Consider the following 24,108-nt stretch of genomic DNA (forward strand, 5'->3'; position numbering starts at 1 on the left):
CCGCATGTTCTCACTCATAGGTGGGAACTGAACAATGAGATCACTTGGACTCGGGAAGGGGAACATCACACACTGGGGCCTATCATGGGGAGTTGGCAGGGGGGAGGGATTGCATTGGGGAGTTATACATGATATAAATGATGAATTGATGGGTGCTGACGAGTTGATGGGTGCAGCACACCAACATGGCACAAATATACATATGTAACAAACCTGCACGTTATGCACATGTACCCTAGAACTTAAAGTATAAAAAAACAAAACAAAACAAAAAAAAAAACAGTTCTAACCAAGAAATGCATCTTATTTATTCCTTGTTGACCATACTAGGGAGAGATACCTGGATCATGTGACACCCTGGAAAGCAGAGACACATGTATCCTTAGTGTAGTCAGGGGCATATAGGTCCTTAAATACTGCTATATCTTTGTCCTAAAGCAATGCTTGACATGATATGGCTCTAGAAATAGTCATTGGATGGGTGGATTATTTTATAAATGAGTAAGTGAAATAAAGCAGGTCATACAGTTGTGTCAATGAATTATCCATGTATCAGAAGAACAAGGATGACAAGGGGATTGATTGAAGCTAATGTTTTCTTAAATATTTTCAAATTGATTTCTGCATGTCAGAAGAACTTAGGCAGCAAATGGATGCAGCTTAGGTTCTCCATTTAAATATTGTTTTCTGTTTGACTTAACAAACTTGTTTATAGTCGTGACTTAGAAGGTGAGTGATATTCTCCAGGGAGTATGATTTAGAGGCTGGAAAGGGTTATAGAAAAGTCCTTACAGGCTTAGTTTGTGTCCGAATTTACAGCACTTACTACAATGTTAATATGTTATTGCTATTTGTAAGTGTTTTACTGAACATCTTAGAAATCGGTCTTATAGTTTGTTAAAGCGATGTTCTTCAAGCTGGACTTCATGCCACAAGGGGAGTGTATTCTAAGGGGGAAGAAAAGGATTGTGGTTTGAAAGAACAATTGTAATATTTCCTTCATTCTGAGGTGTATTTTTCTCACATTTTCGTATTGTAATCAGGATACCTCTTAACATTGGTGTACATTTATTGTAGTAGTACTTTCTCTCCTTTTGTCCTGCAAGTTGTCACTAAATTTGTACTATCATAATTGTTACCTTCTTAGAATGCATAAAATAGTGGTACTTCTTTAAAAAAAAAAAAAGAAAACATACAATAAATTATTGTTCACTATAGTCACCCTACAATGCTATAGAAAACTAAAACTAAAACTTATTTCTCCTATCTATATATAATTTTGTATTCACTGATCAACCTCTATCTCCCTACCCTTCTCAGCTTCTAGTAACCACTGTTCTACTCTCTACTTCTCTGAGATCAGCTTTTTTAGCTCCCACATGTAAGTGAGAATATATGAAACTTGTCTTTCTGTGCCTGGCTTATATCATTTAACATAATGTCCTCCAGACTCATCCATGTTGCCACCAATGATAGGATTTTATTCTCTTCTATGGCTGCATATTATTGTCTATATATACCACATTTTCTTTATCTCTTCATCTGTTGATAGACACTTAGGTGGATTCCATATCTTCATTATTATAAATGAAACTGCAGTAAAGATGGGAGTGCAGGTATCTCTTCGACATATGATTTTATTTTCTTTGGATATAGGTCCATTAGTGAGATTACTGGATCATATGGTAGTTCTATTTTTAGCCTGTTAAGGAACTTCCACACTGCTTTCCATAATAGCTATACTAATTTACATTCCTTCCTGTGTGGGAATTTTCTTTGTCGCTTATACACTGTTCGTGTGAATGTAAATTAGTTCAGCCACTGTGAAAATCACTTTGGAGATTTCTTAAAGAACTGTTAATACAATCTGAACTACCATTCAACCCAGCAATCCCACTACTGGGTATATGCCCAAAGGAAAATAAATTGTTCTACCAAAAAAAAGACATGCACTTATAAGTTCATTACAGCACTATTCACAATAGCAAAGACATGGAATCGACCTAGCTGCCCATCAATGGCTGATTGGATAAAGAAAATGTGGTGGTGTGTATGTACCATGGAATACCACACAGTCATAAAAAGAAGAATGAAATCATGTCTTTTGCAGCAACAAGAATGCAGCTGGAAGCCATTATCCTAAGCAAGTTAACACAGAAACAGAAAACCAAATACTACAGTTTCTCACTTATAAGTGGGAGCTAAACATTGGGTACACACGGGCATAAAAATGGGAATGCTAGGCACTGGGGAGTATAAGAGGAGGGAGAGAAGGAGGAAGGAAGGGTTGCAAAACCACATATTGGGTACTATGCTCACTACCTGGGAGATGGGTTCAGTCATACTCTGAAACCTCATCATAATGCAACGTACCCTTGTAACAGACCTGCATATGTACCCCTTGAATCTAAAGTAAAAGCTGAATTTTTTTAAAGGTTCCTTTTATCTGCATTCTTGCTAGCTTTGTTATTTTTTCCTCTTTTTGATAATAGCCATTCTAGCTGGTGTGAGATAATCTCTCACTGATTTTGATTTGCATTTCCCTAATCATTAGTCACACAGAGCACTGTTTCAAATACTTAGTGGCCATTTTATGTCTTCTTTTGAGAAGCATCTGTTCAGATCAATGGCCAATTTTAAAAATCAGATTATTTGACTTTTTGCTGTTTAAGTTCCTTGTATATTCTAGATATTAATTCCTTGTCAGAGAAATCACTTGCAAATATTTTATCCCATTCTGTAGTTTGTCACATTACTCTGTTGATTGTTTCCTTTGCTGCACAGAAATGTTTAGTTTGATGTAATCCCATTAGTCTATTTTTGCCTTTGTTGACTGTGTTTTGGAGGTCTTATCCATAAAATCTTTGCTCAGAACATTTCCCTTACATTTTCTCTTAGTAGTTTCATTTGGGGTCTTACATTTAAGTCTTTGATTTCATTCGTTTTCAGTTACTTTTTGTATATTATGATAGATGGGGCTCTAGTTTCATTCTTCTGCATATGAATATCCAGTTTCCCCAGCAACATTTATTGAAAAGGGTGTCCTTTCTTCAGTTTATGCTCTTAGTGCTGTTGTAGAAAATCAGTAGGCCATAAATATGTGAATTTATCTCTGGGTTCTCTATTCTGTTCCATTGGTTTACGTGTCTGCTTTAATGCCAACACAATGCTGTTTTTCTATAGCATTATAGTAAAATTTAAAGTATATTTTAAAGTAAAATAGTGTGATTCCTCCAGTTCTTTTTGCTCAGAATTGGTTTGGCTTGGCCAGGAGCAGTGACTCATGCCTGTAATACCAGCACTTTGGGAGGCTGAGGCAGGTGGATCACTTGAGGTCAGGAGTTTGAGACCAGCCTGGCCAACATGGTGAAACCCTATCTCTACTAAAAATAGGGCATGGTAGTGCATGCCTGTAATTCTAGCTACTGAGGTGGCTGAAGCAGGAGAATTGCTTGAACCCAGGAGGCAGAGATTGCAGTGAGATGAGATCATGCAACTGCACTCCAACCTGGGTGACAGAGGGAGACTCTGTCTCAAAAATAAAATGAAATAAAATAAAACAAACAATTGCTCTGGCTATTTGGGGTCTTTTATGGTTCCTACAAATTTAAGAGTTTTTTTTTTTTTCCATTTCTGTGAAAAATACCATTGAAAATTCGATAGGGATTGCATTGAATCTGTAGATTGCTTCAGGTAGTATGGAATCTTAACAGTATTGATTTTTCCAAGCCATGAACATGGGATATCTATCCAATTTTTATGTCCTCTTCAATTTCTTTTATTAGTGTCCTGTAGTCTAGAGATCTTTCACCTCTTTGGTTAAATTTACTCCTAGGTGGGTTTTTTTTTGGGGGGTAGCTATTATAAGTGGGGTTCCTTTTACAGATAGTTTATTATTGGTGCATAGAAATGCTACTGATTTTTGTAGGTTGATTTTTTATCTCACAACTTTACTGAATTTGTATATCAATTCTAAGAGTTTTTGGGTGGAGTCTTTAGATTTTTCTATATATAAGAGAATGTCATCTACAAACATGGTCAATTTGACTTATTCCTTCCAAATTTGGATGTCTTTATTTCTTTCTGTTGCCTAATTGCTCTGGTTAGAACTTCCAGTACTACATGGAATAAGAGTAGTGAGGGTAAGCATTCTTGTCTTCTTCCAGTTTTAGAGAAAAAACTTCCAACATTTCCCTGTTCGGTACAATGTTAGTTGTGGATTTGTCATATATAGCCTTTATTAAGATGAAGTGTGTTCCTTCTTCTAAACCTAATTGTTTGAGAGTTTTTATCATAGAGGGATGTTGAATTTTATCAACTGTTTTTCTGCATCTATTGTGGTGATCATGATTTTTGTCCTTTATTTTGTTGATGGGATGTTTTATGTTTATTGATTTGCATATGTTGAACCAGTCTTGCATCCCTGGAATAAATCCCACCTGGTTTTAGTAAATAATCTTATGAATGTGCTGTTGGATTCAGTTTACTAGTATTTTGTGGAGGAACTTTCCATTTATGTTCATCAGGGATACTGGCCTGCAATATTTTTTGTTGTTGTTGTATCCTTGTCTGGTTTTGTATCAGGTTAATTCTGGCCTTATAGAATGCGTTTGGAAGAATTCTCTTCCCTTCAATTTTCTGGAATAGTTTGAGAAGAATTGGTAGTTATTATTTAAATTTTGGTACAATCCAGCAGTAAAGCCATCCAGTCCTGAGTTTTTTTTTTTTTTTTTTTTTTTAATTGGGAAACTTTTTATTGTTGTTTAATAAATATTATTATTGAGGTTCCTGCTTGTTATTGCTCTGTTTGGATTTCGTATTTCTTCCTGGTTCAATCTTGGTAGATTGTAGGTGCCCAGAAATTTATCCATCTCCTCCGGGTTTTCCAATTTATTGGTGTTCATAATAGTCTCTTACGCTCTTTTATATTTTTGTGGTATCAATTGTAACATCTCCTTTTTCATTTATTTGGTTCTTCCCTCTTTTCTCTTAGTCTACGTAATGCTTAGTCAATTTTTTTTTGAAAAACAACTTTTCATTTTGTTGATATTTGTATTACTTTTCCAACCTATTTCATTTATTTCTGTTCTGATCTTTATTATTTACTTCCTTCTACTAATTTGGAGTTTGGGGGTGTTGTTGTTGTTGTTGTTTGGCTTTTGCAGTTTCCTGAGGTTCACTGTCATTTGTTTTAAATATTTCTACTTTTTTGATGTAGGCAATCATTACTATGAACTTTCCTCCTAGTACTACTTTTACTGTATTCCATAGATTTTGGTATGTTGTGTATCCATTTTTATTTGTTAGGCATGTTTTCATCATTTTCAGTAAGTTTTTTTATTTTTCTTAATTTCTTCATTGACCCATTGGTCATTCTGGAGTATGTTGCTTAATTTCCAAGTATTTGTACCAAAAAACCCCCTAATTTTAAAAGATGGGCAAAAGATTTGAAACATACTTCAAAAAGCCTATGAGATGATCCTCAGCATCATTAGTCATGGGGGAAATGCAAACTACAGCCACCATAAAATAACATTATAAATTTTTAGATGGCTAAGATGTAAAAGTCTGACAATACCAAATGTTAACAAAGATATAGAACAACCACAATATCCACACACTGATCCTACACATGTAAAACTATACAATTGCCTTATAAAATGGTTTGATGGTTTCTCAAAAAGTTAATCAACTTATCTACCATATGGCTCAGCTATTCTATTTCTGGGTGTTCACTCAAGAGAAATAAAACCGTATGTGTAAGAATTAAAGAAAGAGAAAAGAAACACGAAAGGTGGCTTGCCAGTTAAGACAAGTTTATTTTAGAGAAAACAAACCCGTGAGGAGCTTTTGGCCGAGCCAGGTCAGAGGCACACTCTCTTATAGACTAAGAGTTTTTAAGGATTTAGGATGGGAGAGTTTATTAGAAGCTTGGACTGCTTTTGTGTTTTTTATTGTGCTTATCTGGGAGGGAGAGTTGTGTGTCTGTTTTTATACATTTTCTGTAGCTGCAGGCATACCCCCTGAGTCTGCTTTTCGCTTCCCTATTTTAGTGCACCTGAAGGGAAAAGAATGTGTTTATTACGCCCACTGTCTTACTGGGGCCCACTGTATGAGGGTGAAGTTTGGCAGTTACCAAAGACATTTTTCTCCCACCTTCCTCTGTGCCTGAGCTGTTTTATCTGTGTTTTACTGTTTGCTCCTTCTGGCTACTTGTAGTTAGAAGAGAAGTGATTTCCTTGAGATGCATGAGGCTAAAAATGGAGCTGGAACTTAAAGTGGCAGTGTTTGTCCAAGATGATAGTGCTCCTGCTCTGTCAGTATGTCCATACAATAACTTGTACACTAATGTTCATTGAACCTATATTCATTGTATCCAAAAAGTGAATACAAGCCAAATGTCTATCAACAGGTAAATAGATAAACAAATTGTGATATATACACACAATAGACTCAATAGTAAAAAGGAACAAGCTATTAATACATACAACAACATGGATGAATCACAAAAACATCATGACAAAGACATACAACTCAGACACAAAAGAGTACATGATACGTATTCCATTTATATAAACTTCTTAAAAATGTAAATTTATCTCCAGTAACAGAAAGCAGACATCCCCTACTGGATATCAAAGCATTAGTAATTTAAACAACGTGGCAGTGGTATAGCAACAAACAGACCATAAAACAGATTGGAGAGTCCAGAAATAAACTGACATACATAAAGAAACACAAGATGCAGTGGAAGTGGCATCAGAAAGCCCTCAATAAAGGATGGATTATTTGATTAACAGCACTCACACAACTGACTATCCATCTGGGGGAAAATGAAATGGGGTTCCTAATTTCACCACACACAAAGAAAAATTCCAAGTGGATCAAAGATCTAACTATGAAAAGCAAACGTTTAACATTTTTAGAGTATATATAACCCTTTTGTGATCTCACATTAAAGAAATCCGTTCTTAAATAAGATACAAAAGGCACAACCATAAAAGAAAACATAAATTTGATCATATTTAAATCTTTAGTAAATAAGGGACATGATAAATATAGAGTCAAGAGTTAAGCCATAGACTGGGAGACTATATTTGCAATCCACGTAACTGACAGATTAGAATCCTGAACGTGTAAAGAGACAATTCAACATAAGAACAAGCAAGACAGAAACAGGCTTTTCACAGAATGACCTGAATGACAAATAAACACATAAAAAGGTAATTACTTGTGTTAATGATCAGGGAATTAAAAAGATAAAACAACAAGGAAATGGGCTTTTTTTTTTGAGAATTCCAAATGATAATGAGGATGAATAGCAATGAGGACTTTACACCGCTTTTGTGAAAATAAAGTGCTATAACAAATTTGGTGACCATTTGGCCATATGCAATGTGGCAGATGCAGTTGGTTCCCTACACTCCAGAAGACTTTTTACCCTTCTTTCCTATTGGCAAAGCATGTCTCCTATTATGATTCAAAATATCAAATTCTCACTTCTTAAGCCTCTTTTATAGCTTTGGGTAACCGTGTGGCTCGATTCTGGCCAGTGAAATTTAAGGAGAAGCCTAGAGAGGGTTGAAAGAGGGCTGCTGGGAAATATGTTATTTTGGGATGAAAAGAGACTTGAAATGGGGGTGTGCTCTTGCCCCCCTCCCTGCCCTATGTTCCAGGTATATGAGGGCATAATGCAGCAATCTTTTGACAAGAAGCTGAAAGCCACTCAAGGGAGATGGAAGAGTGTAAGGGAACAGCCTCGGCCATCACTGTGCTGCTGAACTGACCCTATGACCACCCCACTTCTGGATGTCTTGTTATGTGTGTCAACAACATTTTCAAGTGGCCAGGCTCTATGGCTCATGCCTGTAATCCCAGCACTTTGGGAGGCCAAGGTGGGAGGATTGCTTGAGGCCAGGGGTTTGAGACCAGCCTGGGCAACATAGTCAGACCTCATCTCTATAAAACATTTGTTTAAAATTTAAAATATGTTTTAAACCTTTTCAGTTGAGTGTTCTGTTAGTTGCAGCCAAAAGCATCTTAATTGGTATACTTGTTATTATTCATTGAATTTTACCCCCCTCCAAAGGATGTTGAAATCCTAACCCCCAGTACCTCAGAATATGACCTTATTTGGAAGTAAGATTTTACAGATGATCAAGTTAAGAGGAGATCATTAGGGTGAACCCTAATCCTATATGACTGGGTCCTTATAAAAAGGGGAAATATGGGCATTGAGACAAACACAAACAGAGAGACAATATGAAGACACTGGGACAACACCATAAACAAGACAAGGTATGCCTGAGGTTACTAGAAGCTTGGAAGAGGGCATGACGCAGATTCTCTCTCACAGCCTTCAGAAGGCACCGACCCTCCTGACACCTTGATTTTAGACTTCCAGCCTCCAGAACTGTGAGACAGTACACTGCTATTGTTGAAGCCACCCAGCTTGCAGTACTTGATCATGGCAGCTGCAGCACACTAGCATACCCAGTAAAGGTGAAGATGGCACACCTCACAACCTTAGTCATTCTACCTTAGTCATTCTATTAAACACACTGGGAAAAAATCATATGCACAAGTAGACGTGTATGCTTTAGTGTTGTTCATGCCCGCAAAAACTGACAAAAAAGATAAAAGACTAATTAATAAATAGATAATAATAAATAAATGAGTAGGATGGTCATTCAATAGGATACCATATAGCACTTAAAATTGATGAACTAGAGTTTATATGTTAGCAGGGGTAAATCTCAAAAGTGATGTCATTAAAATCCCAAAAATATGTTGTTAGCTGGAAAAGCAAAGTTCACTCTACAGGGCAAGAACACATAGTAAATGCAAATAAAGATTAAACTGAGGTAACATTCTCTTAGCAGACCGGCAAAGATCAGAACATTTGAAGATACTCTGTGTAGCATGGGTACGGAGAAATAGAAATAGGAGTTCTCATTACCTGAAGAAGATAATTGCCTTGTAAAGAGAAGTTTGGCAATTTTTTCAAAATTGCAAGCAGCATATGCTTTAACTTAGCAATTCTACTTCCAGAATTCTATCTTATACACAGATCTACGTATGTATACATACAGAAGGATTTCATTGCAGCATTGTCAGTAATGTTGCCAAAGGCTTAAAACAATCTAAATGTTCATAGATACAAGTCCAAAGTATACTAATTTGTAAAGTGGAATCTATATAATTATTAGAATGAAACAAAGCTACTCTGATCATCAAGATACATTGTAGAATGAAAAAAAGTAAGATATGGAAGAGATACTATGTGTGGAAAAATACATGGATATATGCTTATATATGCAGAGAATATTTCTAAAAAGATACAAGAGAAGCAAGTAGCATTATTTGCCTCTTTGAGAGGAGACAAGGAAATTGGGGGAAAGAGTATTTTGATTTTATTTGTAACATGTTATTTCTTTAAAAACTAGAAAAAAGATGTAAAACAAATACGGCAAATTTTTATTGTCTATTAACTCTGTGTGGTGGGTAAATGGGTATTTGTACTACTATTCCATGAACACTTCAGTGTATTTAAAATGTTAATAATTTAACATTTTAATTTTAAAAGGAAAATTGAGAAGAGATATTGACTGAGAAACATTGAAGGAGGATACGAAGATATTGAAGGAGGAAAAGGAGTTCCCTCAAGTAGGAAAAATGAAGAAAGCCAGACCTGGGAAATACAAAGTGTACAGTTTTCAGAGATAAATAAATTAATATGTTCAGATCCTAGGGTTCAAAAGTACCTCTGAAAAAATTTTATCTGGAAGTATTAACACATAAAAGCAAGTCCCCAAAACGTGAACAATGAACTAAATCTTAGATTATTTTTGTGTGGTTTTAAATCTCTCTCAGTTTCAACAAGGTGTTTTCAGTCCTTCTTTGCCTTTGAAGAATTCCCAAGGAGATTTAATCACTCCCAACTTAGACACTGCTAGAGATAATTTAACTCATAAACTATCTCTCTTAGGAACCAAGATAATCAGTGAAGCAGTTTTATTCATAATTTCACAATATTTCATCTATCAAGTGCCAAATTCACAAATAACTTTAAAATATTTGCTTGACAGTCATAAAAGAAAATGAACATTTGGACAATATCAAGGCAAATATGGATCATGACCAGGGAAAATATGCCCTGGGAAATTTATGTCTCTTCAAATCAAATATTGCTAATTGCTTCAAAACATCCAAAGACCAAAAATGTAGAAAAACTGTATACAATGTGGATGCACCACGTTTGATATATTCCAACAGGGAGTAGACAACTGAGCTTAGCAGTTTTTAAAAATATCACATAATAGAAAAAAATTAATTGTATCTATAAGACTACTTATGCTGAGGCCATCCATTTAAGCAGGTATATATCTTCCTTTTGCGGATCTCCTTATTTATTTTTTTTAAATTGTAGGTTTCTCTGCTATTTAGAATTCTACTTTGAGGCTTAAGAGATTTTACATTCTTTTTTTTTTTTTTTTTGAGACGGAGTCTGGCTCTGTCGCCCAGGCTGGAGTTCAGTGGCCGGATGTCAGCTCACTGCAAGCTCCGCCTCCCGGGTTTACGCCATTCTCCTGCCTCGGCCTCCCGAGTAGCTGGGACTACAGGCGCCCGCCACCTCGCCTGGCTAGTTTTTTGTATTTTTTTAGTAGAGATGGGGTTTCACCTTGTTGGCCAGGATGGTCTCGATCTCCTGACCTCGTGATCCACCCGTCTGGGCCTCCCAAAGTGCTGGGTTTACAGGCTTGAGCCACCGCGCCCAGCCGAGATTTTACATTCTTTTCTATACTTTTGTATTCATTCAAATGTTCTTCAATGGGCATGTTTTGCTTTTATAATTTTTTAAAAAGAAGAATTATTAGATGAAACAAGAATGTTAGCATCTTGCTACATTTACTCTTTAAATTTCTGACCTCAGTTTTCACCTTTTTGGTCTTTAAATACAAGATTCTTATCCTCTTTTTCCAGAATAGACATTTGCTGGTAATATTTTGCTGAAAAAAGATAATCTCCTATTCCCTACTAAGATCAGCTACAAAAATCTGTGAATATAACCATTCCTCCCCTTTCAGCCCCTTTCTGTAAAATACACACACATACACACACACACGAAACTAACTCTTGATTTCACCTATTGTTGAGTTTCCTGTTTTTTTCTCAGCATCTTACATCCATTTTTTTCCACCACCCCCTTATTTAAGAAAACTGTCTTTGTGGTTTTCTGACCTGATCTATTTTTAAGAGTTTCCTTTAATGGCAAGAATAACACCCAGCCAATTCTAAATGTACTTATTGCCTCAAAAAATTCAACTGATACCTATTTAACTGACTCACTACACTAATCAACACTATTCATTCCCTCTATAAAAGCAAGTTTTCTATCTTCTACACAGCTAATAAACTACTCTTTTGCACACCTGAGAATTTTTGTTTCTATCTACTCTGTTATTTATTTACCTGTTTATAAACATGTTCATGCTTGTGGTTTTTACTTATATAATTTAATTAAATTGTGCACAAAACTGAATAAGTAGGAACAGAAAAACCATTTCTTTTCTATGAAAACTAAGTTGCATGTTTTGGAAAACATCCAGCCACTACTTCACTTGTATTGCTGTTCTCCTGGTCACCAAAACCTCTTGCAAGAGTTGTCTATGCACAACACTCTCTAATTCCTCTCTCTTCTCATTTGTTTTTTTCTTGAATTTGTTCCACATAGGCTTTCATCACTACCACTCCTTCCAAACTGACCTTGTCAAGTCACCAATCCATTGGTCAATTTCCAATCTTCATCTTACTCGGCCAATCAGAATCACTTGAATGAGCTGATTATACCCCCTCTTTCTGAAATGTTTTCTTTCCTTGTGTCTGCATACACTGTTGACTTCCAGATTTATATCTCCAGCCCAGACCTCTTTCCAGGACCCCCATACTCATATGAACCAGTCTTCTGATCAACATCTCCACTAAAACAGTAGTCTCCCTTATCTGCCAGGGTTATGTTCCGAGCCCCTCAGTGATGCCTGAAACTGCAGATAGTACATATAAACCCTGTGTATATGTACTGCTTTTTCAATCTGATAACTGAGATGGATACTAAGCAAGTAACAGGCAGGTAAAATATGCAGCATGGATATGCTGGACAAAGGGATGATTCACATTCAGGGCAGAAGAGAGTGGAACATCATGAGATTTCATCACGCTAACTCAGAAGAGGGCTCAATATAAAACTTATGACTTGTTTATTTCTGGAATATTCCATTTAATATTTTCACACCGTGGCTGGCCATGGATAACTGAAACTGCAGAAAGTGAAACCCTAGATAAGGGAGGGTTACTGAATGTGGAAAACCGAGCTGCTGCTTCCTTCCCAACTTGCTTTACCACAGTCTTTCTCTTTCTGATAAATGGACATTTATTTTTTTCAGCACCTCTGTCCCAAAATCTTGGAAGCATTGTTGTTTCTTCTTTTTCTCTCACATTCCATATATTAACCCATGGCAAATCACATGGGATCTACTTTCAAAATGTATCCAGAATCCACCCACTTCTCAACATCATCCATCACCATCCAAGCCAAAATCATCTCTTATCTGAATTACTAAAGAGCTTCCAAATGGCTTCCAGGCTGATGTCCTTGTCCTGCTACCATCTGTTCTCAATGCAGCAGACAGAGAGATCCTTTAATTAAGGTACCAGACACTGTTACATAGTATTTTGACTACACATCACTACTGGGATAAGTCCTGTACCCCAAGGACCAAAAGAACCACAGAGAAAACTTACACCATTCAGTAGACATTTCATTAGCAATAGTATATATACACCTATGTATATATAAAACAATTATATACAACATATATATGGGAAGTAAATACATAATTACATTAACGTCATTGGGAACTAAGATTTTCAGTGTAAAAGAGAAACAAGCATAAAATTAAAATGTTAAATAAAAACTCTGTGCCCTTTACTTTGAAATGAAATTATCAATATGAGCTCATAATTTATTTGTCTCTTTCTCCAAATGGACATATTTTCTAGCATTGGATACTAAAAAAAATCAGAAAGTTATGAAAAACACAGTAGCAAGCAGAAGTACTGGAGAGAGGTCTGGGCTAGAGATATAAATTTGGAAGTCAACAGTGTGTACAGACTCAAGGGAACAAAACATTTCAGAAAGAGGGGGTGTAATCAGCTCGTTCAAGTGATTCTGATTGGCCAAGCTCTCAGTCAACAGATAATAAAGGGAATAGAGGAGGATTTTAAATAACACCACAAGGATGTAATTGGCCAAACCCAGAAGGTGGGAAATTCTGCAAGATGAATTGCCTACTCTGTTTAATAAATTAATATGCATTCTTAAATGGGGGAGGGAAATGGTTGTAAATTAAAGGAAATGTAAGATACATATATTTTTAATGCAATGTGCAAATCTTGATTAGAACAAATCAGTTATAAAACTACATTTTAAAGAAAATCATGGAAAATTAAACATGATCAATATTGTCTGATATGAAAAATTACTCAGTTGTGTCAGGTAGGATGGTATGATAGTTGTGTTTTTTAATGTTCTTTTTAGAGATACAGACTGAAAGATTTACAGACTGAAAGAATTAGAGATACAGACTGAAAGATTTACAGACAAAATTATATAAACCCTGGAATTTGCTTTAAAGTACACTTTTTAAAAAATGGGTAAATAGGTGAAATAACAGCAGAATGTTGATAGTTGTTGAAGTTGGGTAATGGGTAAGTAGGGGTTAATTGTATTATTAGCCCCAGTTTTACATATCTTTGAACTTTTCCATAAGAGAACGCTCCAAACACACTGGCTGGCTTGCTGCTTTTCAGGGCCTTTGCACATGCTGTTCCTTTTACCTAGGATGTTCTCCCCAGATATTTCTATGTTTTGCTCTCCTTCTTTCTTTAGGTCTTTGCTAAAATGCCACCTTCCAGTAAAGCCTTCTGTCTTAGTCTCTGTCTGTTGCTTATAGCAGAATACCTGAAGCTGGGTAATTTATTTTAAAAATGAATTTATTCCTTAAAGTTATGGAGCCCAAAAAGTCCAGGGTTTAGGGGGCACATCTGGTGACAGCCTTCTTGCTTACCAGAACTGTGCAGAGTCCTGAGGCAGGGCAGGGCATCACACGGTGAGGAGGGTAAGCATCCTAGCTCAAGTCCATTTTCGTCTCCTTGTAAAGCCTGCCATTTCATTCCAATGATAACCCAATCCATTAACCCATTAGCATATTAATCAGCATTCCATGAATGGATTAATCCAATCATGAGGGCAGATCTCTCATGACCCAATCACCTCCTAAAGGGCCAATCTCTCATCCTGCCACTTTTGGGATTACATTTCAACATGAGTTTTGGAGGGGACAAATGTGCAAATCATAGCATCTTCTTTATTTTACTACCATACCTAAAAAAGAAATCCCCAAAGTTTATGGCTTTTTGTCGCCCTGAGAAACTAACCACTTTTAAATCTGCTCAGTGCCTCAAAATGTTCTTTGAACTGAGTTTATCATCTTGCGGATTCCTTCATAAATGGGTAAATTGTAAACACCACACAGTACTCTTTTTAACACTTTCCACCATCTGCCATACGATGTATTCTTCTGTTTCACTCAATGTCTGTCTCCCCTACTAGAATATAAGTTCCATGTGAGCAAGAATTTCATCTGTTTTGTTAACTGCTATATCTCCAGGATCTAAAAGAGTTCCTGGGGCATCATAGGAGCTCAATATATATTTATTGAATAAATATGTTACAAAAATACCTAAAACATGGAAATAAGGCAAAAAGATGGGCAGGCATGTCTTTTCAGAGTCACACTGGGGCACTGTTTGCCAGGTTTACCAAGAATTATTTAATTATCTGGTAAACCATATATTTGTTTGTCTTTTCTATTTACCATGGATTAATAACTCAAACCTTATGAAGTTAGATGGTAACTTGGAGATCTTTTCTGTTAAGGATGCAAATAATTTCTGTCTGATAAAAAAGAAATCCCCAAAGTTTATGACTTTTTATTGCCCCGAGAAACATTAATCAGTTTTATATCTACTCAGTGCCTCAAGATATTCTTTGAACTAAATTTGTCATCTTGCTGATTCTTTCACAAATCAGTAAATAAATCTTTGATGTGTGTTGATTCTGCATGCTATGAAAGCCATGCTCTTAACTTTTTGAAAACTGATTTTAAATTGTGATGAGCTGGGCAAATTCAGTTGTTATTCTTGCCTCAAATTTACTATTTGAGGTCCTGATTCTGATGTGTGTTTACACAGCACACACCTACCCCCTTGCAACAAGTCTGTTCTTCATCAGCAGAGGACACTTGGATGCACCCCACCTCCCATCAGATTCATCCAAGCCAAGCAGCCCCAGGCCCCTGACTCTCTTCATCTGGCTCCTCATCCTGCCGCCCCTCTGTTTGGGGACCTGCGTTCATGTGTCAGTAACTTTTTTTAAAGTAAGCTCCCAGGACTGACGGTGCATGGAATGATGATGGGATCTTCCTGGGGGCGGATAATGTGTTAGGTTTCCCTGTCTCGGATGACAAACATGATTCTAACACAGAATCAAAAAGAAATGTCACCTCTCAGAGCAATGCCAACCAACTGGTAGCATCTCCATGGTGCGCTGGGTGAAGATTCTGAGGCTGACTCAGGCTCATCCAACATGCTCTGAACAATCAGCAATGCCCATAACGGGCACAGTATTAGGAGTGCCAGGTGCATGCTGCATACTTCCTGACCCAGCTCCAAGAAGTGATTGTTAAACACGTGGGATCAAATATAGGAGATCGGTTCAGAGTGGTGGGAGAAGCTATGGGAAAGAAGCAGACCTTTTGAAAGGTCAGAAGGCTCTGCAAAGCTTCTGGGGAGAATAAGCTGAAGGCAGCTGTTCTCTTACCCTGAGGCAGAGGGCGAGGAGTAGGTACAAGGAAGGGAATGTAGGAGAGTTTGTCTACATAAGCTTGTTTACTTCCAGAAACAGACCTTTGGTCACCCTCGGGCGAGACTGCTCCCTGCAAGGGGGAACAACCATGTTAATTACCCACAGACCGAGTTGGCTCCAGGCTTTCCGCATTATGTCTGTACTGAATAAAAGCGAGCAGCTCCAGTTTATCAAGACTGCTGATTCTTCGGCAGTCCCCTAGCCGCTCTTTCACTGCATATCTGTGTCTGAGTATTCCTTTCATCTGTTACTCAGTCAGGGTCTGCAGGACAGACCAGGCAATCATACCACAAGGAACACGTCCTGGCAACTAGGAGAGGACATGGCATTCTGCTGCTTTACCTGCAGAGATTCGTAAACATTCCCGAAGTACAAAGACAAGGCGTTGTGGCTCCCTAAAAGGAGGCCAGTGACCCTGAAGCCTCAGGACTCACCTTTGAGGTCTACAGAACAAGGAGCAGACACCCTGTCCCTGCAAGTATCCCTGTTGAGAGGAGACAAAGTGCTAGCAGCCCTCCCTCTCAGCGCCTCCTCGGCCTCCGCGTCCACTCTGGCGGTGCTTGAGCCCTTCAGCCTGCCACGCGTGGGCGCCCCTCTCTGGGCTGGCTGAGGCCGAAGCTGCCTCCCTCTGCTTCTGGGGAAGTGTGGAGGGAGAGGCGCAGGTGGGAACCAGGGCTGCGAACGGCCCTGGCGGGCCAGTGCGAGTTCCGGCGGGCGCTGGTGCGGGGGCAGGCTCCGCGGGCCCCGCACACGGAGCGGCTGGGCCAACCCAGGACAGTGAGGGGCTTAGCACCCGGGCCAGCAGCTGCGGAGGTTGCGCTGGGTCCCCCAGCAGTGCCGGTCTGCCGGCGCCGCACTCAAATTGTCACAGGGCCTTAGCTGCCTCCCCGCGGGGCAGGGCTCTGGAACTGCAGCCAGCCATGGCTGACCTCCTCCCCCTGTGGTGGGCTCCCCACCGAGGCCTGAGCTTCCGGCGGTCGCTCCCCGCTGCTCAGTGGCGCGGGGTCCCATTGACAGCCCAAGGGCCGAGGAGAGCAGGCGCAACTGGAGACTGGCGGCAGCTCCGCCTGCAGCCCTAGTGGAGGATCCACTAGGTGAAGCCAGCTGGGCTCCTGAACCAGATGGGGACTTGGAGAACTTTTATATCTAGCGGGAGGATTGTATGTGCACCAATCAGCACTCTGTGTCTAGCTCAGGGTTTGTAAATACACCAATCAGCACTCTGTGTCTAGCTCAAGGTTTGTAAATACACCAATCGGTACTCTGTATCTAGCTAATTCTGTATCTAAGCACTCTGTGACTCTGTCTAGCTCAAGGATTGTAAATGCACCAATCAGCACTCTGTCAAAATGGAGCAATCAGCTCTCTGTAAATTAGACCAATCAGCTCTCTGTAAAATGGACCAATCAGCAGGATGTGGGTGGGGCCAGATAAGGGAATAAAAGCAGGCTGCCCCTGCCAACCTATGGCAACCCGTTTGAGTCCTTTTCCCTGCGGTGGAAGGTTTATTCTTTTGCTCTTTGCGATAAATCTTGTTGCTGCTCACTTTGTGGGTCCACGTGGCTTTTATGAGCTGTAGCACTCACCCTGAGGGTCTGCAACTTCACTCCTGAAGCCAGCGAGACCACAAACCCACTGGGAATAACGAACAACTCCAGATACGCTGCCTTTAAGAACTGTAACACTCACCGTGACAGTCTGCAGCTTCACTCCTGACAGCGAGTCCCGGAACCCGCCAGAAGGAAGAAGCTCCAGACACATCTGAACGTCTGAAGGAACACTCTGGACACACCATATTTAAAAACTGTAACACTCACTGCGAGCGTCTTTGGCTTCATTCTTGAAGTCACTGAGGCCAAGAACCCCCCAATTTGGGACACACTGTGCTCAAAGGGGCTCAACATTAAATAGCAACCAAACACCACCAGGGCAATTGGAGGAAAAGACCCTGGAAGAAAGGAAAAGCTGTTTCCTGCTTTTTGAAAAATGAGTCCCACATTTCCATTCTGCACTAAGCTCCATAAATTGCATAGCCAGCCGGACTATAGCGTATCACCAAGTCAGGGTTCATTTCCCCAACCCTAAAATGTGGTTCCTGGGACTTTCCTGACAGGATTAGGAGAAAGTTTGAAAAGAACCAACTATGTAATTTCAGTACGTTGCAGGCAACCCGTAAACATTGATTCTCAACTTTTTTTCCCTCCAAAATATCTAAACTGACATTTGGCAGCTGTTTTTCAAGAGTCCTAAGACAAAGAGGAAAGGAGGAAGCAGAGAACCCATGAGTGTTCATTGTGATGATAAAAAAAAAAAAACCAAATTGTTCTCAGGGCTAAACACCACCACTTCTTGCAGCTATTGTGACACCAGAACAAGGAGCAAGTGTGTGTCTTGAGCAGTGGGTTCCACTGACCTTCCTGGGAACAATGTCTGAAGCAAAACACGAGGCCAAAAGGCACAGAAGTAGGTATCTTCTTCTCCCTCTCCTGAAATCTCTGTTGTTTCCCACTCAGCTTTTTCATCCACTTTGGGGGCTTCCAAATAGCTTTTGCTTCCAGAAGATTCTATTCCCTGAGTGTATTCTCCCTGATATTGTGGTGGTAGCACCCTAAGCCCGTAGAATCAGCTAATTTGCATAAGTACTCCACCTTTCCTTCCACAAGTCAGGCTTATGGTCTCACTTCCCCGTTTGTAACCACAGCAGCACCCAGGCCCCACACCTCGAAGGCCTTCCCCTTCCGCATTCAATCTGTCCCAGGTGCACTTATTCTTTTTTTTTTTTTTTAAGATAGAGTCTTGCTCTGTCACCCAGGCTGGAGTGCAGTGGCATGATCTTGGCTCACTGCAACGTCCACCTCCCAGGTTCAAGCGATTCTCCTGCCTCAGCCTCCTGAGTAGGTGGGACTACAGGTGCACACAACCCATGCCTGGCTAATTTTTGTATTTTTAGTAGAGACTGGGTTTCACCATGTTTGCCAGGATGGTCTCAATCTCCTGACCTCGTGATCCACCCGCCTCGGCCTCCCAAAGTGCTGGGATTACAGATGTGAGTCCCCGTGCCTGGCCTGCACCTGAGATTCTTAGAACCCCAGAACAAAAGGTAGGACTGAAGGAAGCCTTCAATCATAATACTAAGCATTGAGAAGCACAGGTGAGCATGATGCTTTCCAGTGCTCTAATGAATCTCATGGTCTCAGTGGGGACACTGATGGTGAGCACGTGGCCATTCCATCACTCCAGGGGGCAAACATGCTGGAATTCTGTCCTGTGCAAAATGGTCACCCTCGTACTCTCGTGTGTGCTGAGAAGGTCCAGGTGTGGACAGGCCAAGATGAAGTTCACACACTCTCACCAGCAGGAATCCTCCGCAAGATCCCAAAACCTTTAAGGGTTTGGTCGTTTGGTCAATCAATTGGTCCATCTTCCCTGGCAGTAGCATCTTATCTGACCCCCAGGATTCTCTCCAACAGAGTAGTACACACTCTTCAGAGCACCCTCTTGTTGAAATTCTACCTTTAAAGGAAGACCTGAAATGCTATTTCTTTCATAAAGTGCTTCCTGACTCTGCCCCACCACATGGGGCACATCTGCATCTCCATGGTGTCGTGCTGACACTCCGCTCACGTATTCAGCAATTCACATAGTCTTTCTTGTTTGATAGGGGTACAGCTCTTATATCCCTGCAGAATCTAGCACAGCACTAACTGCACAGAAGCTATGGCTCCTTCCTCATTGACATCTTGGCTGTGTACAGGCCTCTTTGTCATTACAGATCACTTGGTGCTGCATTGCTCTGTTCCCAGGTTGGTCCTCCCCATACTTCCCACTGCACGATCCTGGAGATCAATGCTTGTGTTTCTTCATTTGTGAATCTCCCATGCCTCACCCTAGCACTAGGCAGACAGCTAAGTATTTGCTAAGTGTTTGCGTAAATTTGCTATTTTGCACATTTTGTACTAATAAGTTTTGGTGAGTAGACGCTAAGAAAATCCTACAGTCATTAAAGTGGGAGGCATGGGAAAGTAAAAATGGAGAACTGGCTCCTAAGAAATCCTGCCAGAAATTTTGAAGAGGAAGTTAAATAAAAAAGAAATCGACATGAACATGAATCAGAAAAGATAATCTTTGTGGGCATAGAAGTGATTATTAGAAGATAAGGTAAGACAGATGAAAGATTTTCTGTGATTAAGTCTCCCACAATTTCTATTTATGTTCAACCAGCATGATGTGGACTCAAGGCAGCTCAATTTAGCAAGCTTCTATTAAGAGACTATAAGGTGATAAGCAATGTGTTAGACAACTGGAGATGCAGAAGTGAATAAAATAGTCCCTCCCCATGGGGCCCCCACCTCGTCTTGGAGCAGGTATAAGGGGAGCTCTCAGAAATGCCTGCTCCCATCCCTGAATGCTTGCCTAGACCACGAGCAGTCTGCAGCTATCATCAACCCTCACCATCATCCATGGAGAGGGCTGGTTTTCACCCAGGTGAGGAGATTAGTGGAACTAAAGTAACTCTCTCTGAATATCTTCCTAAAGGCCCAGCTTCCCCTAGGTAGTGGCTCTCCATTCCCTCCTGCATGCCCCACCCCACCCCTGACATCACCTGGGTCCTGACTATCACCCAGACACTGGGCTCCCTCCCACAATACCGAGATGCTGTCAGCGCTGACACTCAGCAAATGCTTTGTTGAGTCTTGGCCATGTCTTCCAGGTCTCATGTACCCAGAGCCATCTTGGTCAGAAGGTAGCTCTTGTTCTTGAGACAGCAGAACCAGGGGTGATCTGTTCAGGAATATTCTGCATGTAATGCCCCCGGGTCAACTCAAAGAACCGACCTGGTAACGCCAAGAACAAGCTTCAATACTTATCTACCCACACTAAAAAACTGGCAGAAAGTGAGTTTTGTGAGGGTGAGAGATTTTTGGAAAAGGACAACCAAGGAAAAGGAACAGTGAGGAAGATAAAGTGCTACAACCTCTGAAGAAATACTAAGGAGCTATTATACAAAGGAAAAATTAATAGTTTCTGTGCTCAAGACAGAAATTGAGGGTTTGGGGAGTAATGGTATTAAATAGTTCACTGGGGAGGTATATTTATTATGACTTTGTTACTTTTAATACCCTGGCACATATACCATTCATTTAATTCAGCTAAATATTTAATGCCTATTATATTTCAGGCACTGTTCTAGCCCTCAAGATATATCACTAAACAAAAGTCCCTAGGTTCAAGAAGGCATTCCTAGAGGCATGTATTAGATTTTTATCACCTTAAAAGCTAACTGATAAAAGGTAATAAAATAGAGCAGTAACGGACAAAAGAAAGACCAGAAGAAAATGAAAACAGAAAAGCTAATGAATCCAGATGTGAAGGGTAAAAGCTATCTACATTATTTTTGTTACTTCCTCCATGGAGGGGTAGAGTTTGTTTCTCCTTCTTTTGAATCTGGGCTGGGCTGGAGGTTGTTTTAACCTATAGAATCTGTGTAAGGGAAGCTGTGCCAGTTGTGGATCTGAAGCTTTGAGAGGGCCTGCCAGGCTCCACTTTTGAGAGTTTAGAAACTTTGAAGAAATTCAACTACACCAGGGAGAGACCATATGGAGAGTCCGCATGAATAGAGAGAGTCCCTGTGGCAACACAGAAAGGAAGGGAGGCCTGGCCAGCCCAGGAGCCATCGTGTAAGTGGGACATCTTGGATGTTCCTGCCAAGACAATTTTGCAGATGCCTACACCCCCAGCTGACACCAAGTGAAACAGGCCACTCACCTGATGCCAGTCAAACTACAGAACCATGACAGACAACAAATGATTGTTTTAAGTCACTAAATTTTAGGGTGGTGGTTTATTATGCAGCAACTGATGACCAAAACAGAAAGTGATACTTGGAAGTGAGGTCCTGTGTAACAAAACCTTAAAACATGTATGTGATGATTAATTTTAAGTGGCAATTCACCTCAGCCATGGTATCCAGATATTTGGTCAACACATCTGGTTGTGATGTGAAGGTATTTTTTAGATTTTAAGTCAGGAGACTCAGGTGTGAAGCACATTACCCTTCATGATGTGGTGGGCCTCACCTAATCAGTTGAAGGCCTTAAGAGAAAGACTGAGGTCCCAGGAGTAAAAGGGAATCTGCCAGAGACTCCCTTTGGTCACCAGCTGCAACATCAACTCTTCCCTGTCTCCAGGCTCCTGGTCTGTCCAGCAGATTTGGGGCTTGCCAGACTTCACAATGATATAAGCCAATTTCTTAAAATCTCTTTCTATTAATATATTTATATTATGTTATATAAATTTTGTTTCTCTGGAGACCTTTACTACTATACTGTGGCATTAGTACTAGGACTGTGTGACAGGCAGGAGAGGAGAGGTCTAAAGGAGACTGTTAACGCAGGCAAGATGGACTTGGGGAAAATTGTTGTTAGCAAGTAGAAGAAAGGCAGCCTGTATTATGTCTTGGTAGAAAGTTTGGTAACACTGTCACCTGTCACAACACAGAGAGCAGAAAATATACCTAATGATCTTACAGGTTTGGTAAAGAGATTTCCAGGCAGAATGTTGAAAGTACCAACTCACTTCTTTTTTTGAATTTGTTTTGTTTTGTTTTTTGAGATGGAGTCTTGCTTTCTCGCCCAGGCTGGAGAGCAGCGGTGCAATCGCGGCTCGCTGCTGCTGCTACCTCTTCCTCCTGCGTTCAAGCGATCCTCCCACCTCAGCCTCCAGAGTAGCTGGGATTACAGGCATGCACAACACCTGGCTAATTTTGTATTTTTAGTAGAGATGGGGATTCAGCATGTTGGCCCAGCTGGTCTTGTACTCCTGGTGTACTCTTAAGGTGTACTCTTGTACACCTTAAGTAGTACACCTTAAGTGATCCACCCGCCTCAGCCTCCCAAAGTGCTGGGATTACAGGCATAAGCCACAGTGCCTGGCCCAACTCACTTCTTTTAGCTGTGTCTGATAAGGTACAGAAAGAGAGAAAATAATTCTATATATTTTTAAAGCAGAATCAAAAGTAAACATTTCCATGCGAGGATTTGTTGGGTTTGAAAATAAAACTGTCATTCCTAGTCTTTCCAAAGAATATCACAATAAGAAATAGTCTCAAGGCAATGATCGAGTCTAGAGTGCTGCCAGTAAAACATGTTCACAAGGTCAAGATTTCAGGGATGTGGCTCTAAGACTGTGTGTGTGTGTGTGTGAATATTATCTAAAATATATAAAAAGCTCCGACAAGAAGAAATAAATAAGCAGCTCAATAGAAGGTATCAAGTATCTGGACAGGAAAATCATAGAAAAAAATATAAATGGCAAATAAACATATACAAGATGCTTAGACTCACTGATACTGAGGGACCAATTAGGTGCTTTTTTTTCTCTTAAGTAAAAAAGTTGAAAATATGCAGCATTGAGATTGTGGGAAAGCATCCCCTCTGACAGACTGATGATGGGAGAGTAAAATGGCACAACTATTTTGGAGGATATTTGGAATACCTGGAATTTGGAAAAATCAAAACTTAAAATAAGCCTAATTCTCCCTTTTACTCAGCAATTTCATCACTAGAAATCTATCCTACAGAAATACTCCCATATGTACACACAATATATGTATGAAGATTTTCATTACATCGTGTTTCTCCCAACTAAGGTGAAAATTTCGTGAGCGAGAACTTTGTCATTCACTCGTGTCATCAGTAGCTAGATCACTGCCTGGAACAGAGTGTGTGCTCAACAGGTACTTGTTGGATAAGTGGGATTGAAAAATTGGAGACAAGCTAATTTCCTGTCAATAGGAAATGGTTGCATCTAGTTTATGAAATACAATGGGCTGTTAAAAGAAATGAGATAAATCTATATGTATTCACATTGAAAGATCTTCAAGACCGGTGTCCAGTGTTAGTTTCCTTTTTTTTTTTTTTTTTTTTTGGCATGAGGTTGCTTTCTGACATTACCATTTCATTTTGGATTTCACTTCATACTTTACAATGCAGCCTGGAGGAACGCCTCAACTTCTAGTGTCTCTCTCCATTAAGTATCTAATGATGTGTAAATAGAACAACTAACGGGACGCTGGGAATCCCAGAAGGCGAACATTTTGCAACCGGAACCGTAGCGTGTGCTCG

General features: G+C 39.8%; 1 protein-coding gene across 1 annotated transcript in view; it reads right to left on the reverse strand.

Annotated features, from left to right (window-relative positions):
• CD38 (CD38 molecule) overlaps nt 1–24,108 on the reverse strand; it is a 76,522-nt gene that overhangs the window by 50,293 nt on the left and 2,121 nt on the right. The gene's annotated exons all lie outside the window — the stretch shown is intronic.

This window comes from Rhinopithecus bieti, unplaced genomic scaffold (assembly GCF_001698545.2).
Source record: "Rhinopithecus bieti isolate Rb0 unplaced genomic scaffold, ASM169854v2 scaffold_9237, whole genome shotgun sequence".
NCBI lineage: Eukaryota > Metazoa > Chordata > Mammalia > Primates > Cercopithecidae > Rhinopithecus > Rhinopithecus bieti.